The 6,130-nt window shown below is 35.6% G+C and overlaps 1 protein-coding gene across 1 annotated transcript in view; it reads right to left on the bottom strand.

The window, feature by feature from the left end:
- Positions 1-3,041, bottom strand: part of ttll7 (tubulin tyrosine ligase-like family, member 7) — an 87,752-nt gene extending 84,711 nt beyond the window's left edge. Inside the window, exon 1 of the mRNA XM_042484167.1 lies at positions 2,840-3,041. The gene's annotated coding sequence lies outside the window, so the exon portion shown is untranslated. The remainder of the gene's footprint in view (positions 1-2,839) is intronic.
- Positions 3,042-6,130: the final 3,089 nt, after the last annotated feature.

Here is a 6,130-nt window from a genome sequence, read left to right on the forward strand (position 1 = left end):
GAAATTCATCTTCACATTGAAATTATCCTACTATCAAAAGGCAATGGCACTTCAAAAACACAGCGCTCCCCTTTATATCAAACGCAAATCCAAAAGGACGGCACAAATAGCTTTACAAGAAGCGTGCAAAAGGAAAAGCTGAACCAAAGTGGTAGACTGTTTATTCATGACAAGCAGTGTCACACGTAATACACAAGTCCCTTCAACAATCAGCAGCTTCCCTTAAGGGTTTGTTTTATGTTCTCCCTGCCTTACATGAAACTACAGAAAGCAGTCGTCAAATACAGAATCAATAGAGAGGCTCGGGGAAACACCACTTAGCCTTATGTCAGCAGGATTTGCAGACACAAGTTCTTTTCTGTGCAGGCAGTATGCCCCGGTCTTGCCATTACAGCAATGCAGGGACCTCAGGGTATGTATAACCATACAAAAGGGCAGAGACACTGGAGACATGTTGTGCTACTGCACATTCACGACTGAAAAGCAAATGTAAACTTAAATCATTTTTAAGTAAAGATGAGCCTTTTGTCATACAAACAGTATAAGTCCTTTTCATTGGACATATTCTGACACCTACAGGCGCATTTCCAGTGTCACTGTGTACATTTTAAGGTCTAAAAAACACAGTACATTTGCAAGATCGCATCTGTAAAAATAATTTATACCATTTATTTGGCTGATGAAATCACATTGTCGTCCAAGGAGAAATGATAGCTGAGTTTTCGGGCTACTCTCACAGGAGGAGTTGGTTTAGAATTGCTGGTGGATCTAAAATTAGCCCGAACCAGTGACCCAACTCTGGCTTCATGCCTTCTTCCAGATATGAGGAGGAACAAGTGTGGGAGCTGTCAGCCCACAGGGTACTGAAATACACCAACAAACAGCTGAATGCTAAGCTTAACTTTATCAGAGAGAATCAACAATGATGCAGGCAAAATTCAGACACTGCCTTAGAATTGCTGTTAAACATTGATGTTAACTACAAGTCTGCCTGCATGACCTTATTTTCTGTAAGATAAAGTGGAGCAAATAAGGTCTGGTTGAAACAATTTGCAAGCAAATGTTTGTTTACAAGCACGGCACTGTTGTAACAAAGCTCTACATCTATTCAACACAAATATGGCTTTTTACACCTTACAAATATGGCTTCAACACTTTAACACTTTGCTCTAAATTTGTACCCAATCCTGCCTGTTTATTGCCAGAAAAGACCAGGTCTACAGTCGGAAAACTCAGTTAGATATGAGAGGACTCAAAGACAAAGGGAGGGCTCCTAGTGAAGTCTACAAGGTGAATTAATTATCTGGAAAAAACAAAGCAGCTGCTGACATAGACAATACACAGTCTGTTGTGCGTATAGCATGTGATTTAACCCTTTGAAACCTCAAAAATCAGGCTTGATGTCTTTCTAAAACACGGGGAAAAGTTACATGTTAAAAGAAATCACCTGAAATTTAGAGAGAAAAAAAGAAAAGGAAAACTCAAAACAACAAAAAAGGTTAAATAAATAAATACATTTTAAAAACAAAACAAAATAATAGATGAAAATATAGATAAATTAGTTAATAATAATTACTAAAATAATAATAAGAAATATAGATTTTTGGACATTTTCACCCAGTTTTTTATTATTATTATTATCTTCAAATAATTTTCTCTCTCTCCTTTTTTAAACTAATTTTCAGGAGTTTGACTTTTTCTTTCTTTCTTTTTTTTTTTTGATTTCTCACAATTTGCAGGGCATCTTTTGCCAAGTTTCTCAGTACATTTTTTTAGCCATATTTTCAAAAGAAATCAAATCTCAAATTTTCAAATGTTTAAATACACGTGAAAGGCCTCTGAACACAGCATAAGAAAATTGATGTAGTTCCAGGTTTCAAAGGGTTAAAAACGTTAACTGTATCAAACTGCAACTAAGCCCAATTGCAATGCAGCTGCTGAATATCCTGCATTAATCCAAAAACTTAAGGATGCCAACTGTAGCCTGCATGAAAATAAAAGATTATACATATCATATCCTTCTTAATAGCCTTATCTCTGGGATAAGTCCAGGAGGCAGGATGCCATCCAGAACTCATATGTTATGCTGTTATTATTATGTAATCCATCTGCTCTTTTAGGAATGGTCATCTCCAGGGTGCTCTATCAGCATGTGGTCTCTAAGTGGCACACTGGACTACAAACGGACCGCACTAAATCAAATAGCTCCCTTAACAACATATTTCTCGTGTTTTTAATCAGGCTTTGAGCATCAAAAGCTAAATAGTCTTGCATGCCAAGGCAGATGTCTTTAAGGGGCATGCAAAGCTAGCCTAAGCTAGGAAGCTATGCTACAAAGAGGGGACCTGTGCTTGTCACAGCGTAACAGTCGATATGGTATCTTCCAGATCACTGAGGGGATAGTAGGCCACCCCCTTTAACACATCTCTGTATCTCAGGATTAGCGCAAACTGGATTTCTTAAACGTCGCATGTGATATCTAGAATATTTCTAGGAACTGGTTAACAAATTAAAGTTACAATTTAATACAATACAATTACAAAGTCTCAACAGGGGCATTATTGCTATGAACAAGTTGCTAACAAGCGGTAGCTAACGTATGTTGCTAACCACTTGTATAGGTCAGGTGGAAGGACCACACAAGGAAACAATCTGGCAATGTTACTATCCAGTTAACGTGCTAATGTTTAACTGTACTGTGTATGAAGGCCTTTTAGCTTCAAAATGAAATAAGATATTCCTGAATGGGATGTTAATTCAAATGAAACATAATGACCCTCTACAGTTATCTTAGCTACCTAGCAAAGGATGGAGAAGCGAAGTAGCCCGTTAACGTTACCTTATTTATTCCAGGCACTGGCAGTGCAGCTCTTTTGCTGGTCTCATCCGACCGACACAGCCACCGTTAAGTGAGACACCAGGGTCCCTGTAGGGAAACTGTCCGGTCCCGAGGGTATTTTTAAGACTATAATAGTGTTTATGTTGTGTAACGGCGTTACTACTGAAATCTGACGTTGGTTAACAGACAAAAAAATCTGTATCTTGTAGTCCTCTTGTGTGCTATGAGTGCTGGAGCGAGTCCATGGGCGAAACCATTCGCTTTTTGAGAGGGGGGAGGTTGGGCTGAATGAAGTGCTGAAGTTTGCATTCTCAATCTGGTACCAGTGTGGCGTTTGGTGTACTGTAGGGCGTACATGTTAAGTCAGCAAATTTTATTTAAACCTTACAATTAGTTGTGATTGACTACAAAAGTCTTACCAAAGCTGCGGGTTACGTTTCGTACACCTTTTAGGTTGTTATTTGAGGGAGGTTTCGGTGCTTCCTCTACAAGTCGCTGATACAAACACAGGGAAGCTACCTAGCAACCGTGTCGCTGACCATGGTGCTAAAAAACAACCCTGCCAATTTATGGGTGCGTCCCGCTCAGAGGTCATTAACGTGTCATACACTTCTTGTATTTATAGCAGCAATAACGTGGAAATATTCGTCAAAATACGAAAAAGGCTGTTGTTGTCCTGCTCATATGTAGCGAATTATGTCATTTTCCGAAGATCAGTTTATGCCAAATTGTCGTGACGTGCGAAGGTTTCGGTATTTTTCAAGTTTTCAGTCAACTGAAATCTAAAATCAACGTTTTAAACAAGTTTTAAAGGATTGGTTTAAATTTTTTTCTTTACTTTGTTTGTCTTTGATTTAATGCATCATTTATTTTATGACATTTCCTTCCACTTCATGAATGCTTCTTTGCCAGCATCAGTGTTATGCAATCAAAGGCATTTCCTTAGATCAGGGAGACTCATTGGGCTTTGCTTGGGGGCCACTTTTGCAAAATGACAGGAGGCCAGAAGCCAGTGACAGCAACCTCATACATATTTCTAGTATTGTAGAACATTTCTATGATTTAAGGATGCTCTTAGGATTTTAGTACATTTCTAGGATTTTAGGATATTCTTAGGATTTTAGGATGTTGCTGGGACTTTAGGATGTTTCCGGGTTTTTAGCATGCTTTAGGATGTGTTCACGGATTTTAGGACATTACTAGGATGATTTTACAACCTTTCTAGGTTTGAAGGCCTTTTAATGATTTTTGGACATTTCTAGGATTTTAGGACATAAAATCCTAGAAATGCTCTGCTGAGGGGTGCAGGGGATCCTCTAGTGGTACTTTTTTGAGAAACAGCTCTATTTTGATGCTTTTTATGCACTCTGTCCCCCTGTGTATACTAAAAGTACAAAACAATTCCCAGTATGAATCACTTTATTTTTTGTTGTGAATTAGAAAATTCACAACACCCCATCTGGGGCCAGATTTGGCCCATGGGCCTGCAAGTTGAGTTCCACTGCCTTACATTAAGCACTTTTCCTTGTTTCAGTAGCTTGTTTAGATGTGTTTATTTTTCACACTTATTTTAGTCAGCTATTCAGTCATAGCCTACTGATTATTTTCAACACCTGAAAGACAATTAAGTTGTAAACAGAAACTTGTGAACAACTGGCTTTCAATGCAAAGTGTTAACCACACTAATGTTGACACAATGTCTCTCAGGTGTAGGCTATGTCTTTGTTAAGTTTTGATCATTGTAGGGTTAGTAATTCTGTAGTCTTGTGGCTTGAATAACATCACTTCCTGTAGCTGCAAAGGTGTTTGCTATGTTTGCTCTATGGTTTTTTAACAACTGTTTTGTCAAAAATGCTGCATTCCTGACTCAAGAAAAATACAGAAACCATAATTCACACTTTTTACACAAATTAAAGATTTTCATCATTTCATTTTGTGATCTGAATTCTTAACTGTGACAGTTGGATGGATAGTTTCGCTGTGGTAGATACTCTGGTATTATATACATTAACACTCATGAACAATGTCCAAAGTGAAGGTATTTTGAAAAAGTTGAAAGCCATTGCTTATGCTGCATTTATTCATGGCCTGCTGGTCATCCATTATGTTCATTTGTTATAAATGTTTTCAAACAGCATGAGAAATATTGTGAAAATCAAGACATCATCTTGTTTTTGTGCCTCTTTGATGGCTACTGTGTGATATTACAAGGGTATACACCTGTTACAGCTAGTCATGCTGTCTCAGATTTCAGTTTTCAAAAAAACTTTCTAATGATGTGATCCTTTTTCTGTTTTCTTATCACTTATTATATTTGAATTTGCCTCAAGTCAGTTTGGTGTGAATAGGCTGCCTTTAGACATTTCCTTCTTCTTTCTTCTTTCAGCAATCCTAAACTTACTCATGGATGTCTTTTAATGGAGATTTAAACTATTATTAAATAACAAAAACAACAACATTAACAATCGAGGCATGATTTTATTATATTATTATTATTATTATTATTATTATTATTATTATTATTATTATTATTATTATTATTATTGTTATTGTTATTATTATTATTATTATTATTAGTAGTAGTAGTATTAGTAGTGGTAATAATAGTAGTAGTAGTATTAGTAATTACATTTCTTTTATTTATTAAGTGTCCGATTTTTACCCCGAGTGATTAATGGTCATTAGTCAAAGTGATGGAGTGTATTTCATAAATAATTGCTAAATATTGGAGATTTAAATTATTATTAAATAACAAAAGCAACAACATTAACAATTGATAATATAATTTATTATTATTATTATTATTATTATTATTATTATTATTATTATTATTATTATTATGATAGTAGTAGTATTAGTAGTGGTAGTAGTGGTAGTAGTGGTAATAATAGTAGTAGTAGTATTAGTAATTAAATTTCTTTATTTATTAAATGTCCGACACTCTAGGTTGGAGGTGCATTAAGTGGGTATACTTTAAATGATGAGAAACATTGTTTTTATGTTTTGTATGCAAAGCATTAATAGCTAATTAATTGTTTATAAGATATTTTAAAAGGTGCCACATAAATATTCAATAAAGGGGAAAGAGTCTTTTAGTTTGTGGCTTAACAATACCGTAAATAGGCAATGTATCTCACGACATACAAACTCGTTTGGAAACTAAAGGTCGTATTTGAAAAAAAAAATCATCTATTTTAGCCTAGATACATAAGAAAATAGCAATTAACTAATTTTCAAAAATATTTATATTTGCCTGATCAATTAAGGGTTAAGCATTTACGCAGCCTAATC

The sequence above is a fragment of the Plectropomus leopardus genome, chromosome 3, assembly GCF_008729295.1.
Source record: "Plectropomus leopardus isolate mb chromosome 3, YSFRI_Pleo_2.0, whole genome shotgun sequence".
NCBI lineage: Eukaryota > Metazoa > Chordata > Actinopteri > Perciformes > Serranidae > Plectropomus > Plectropomus leopardus.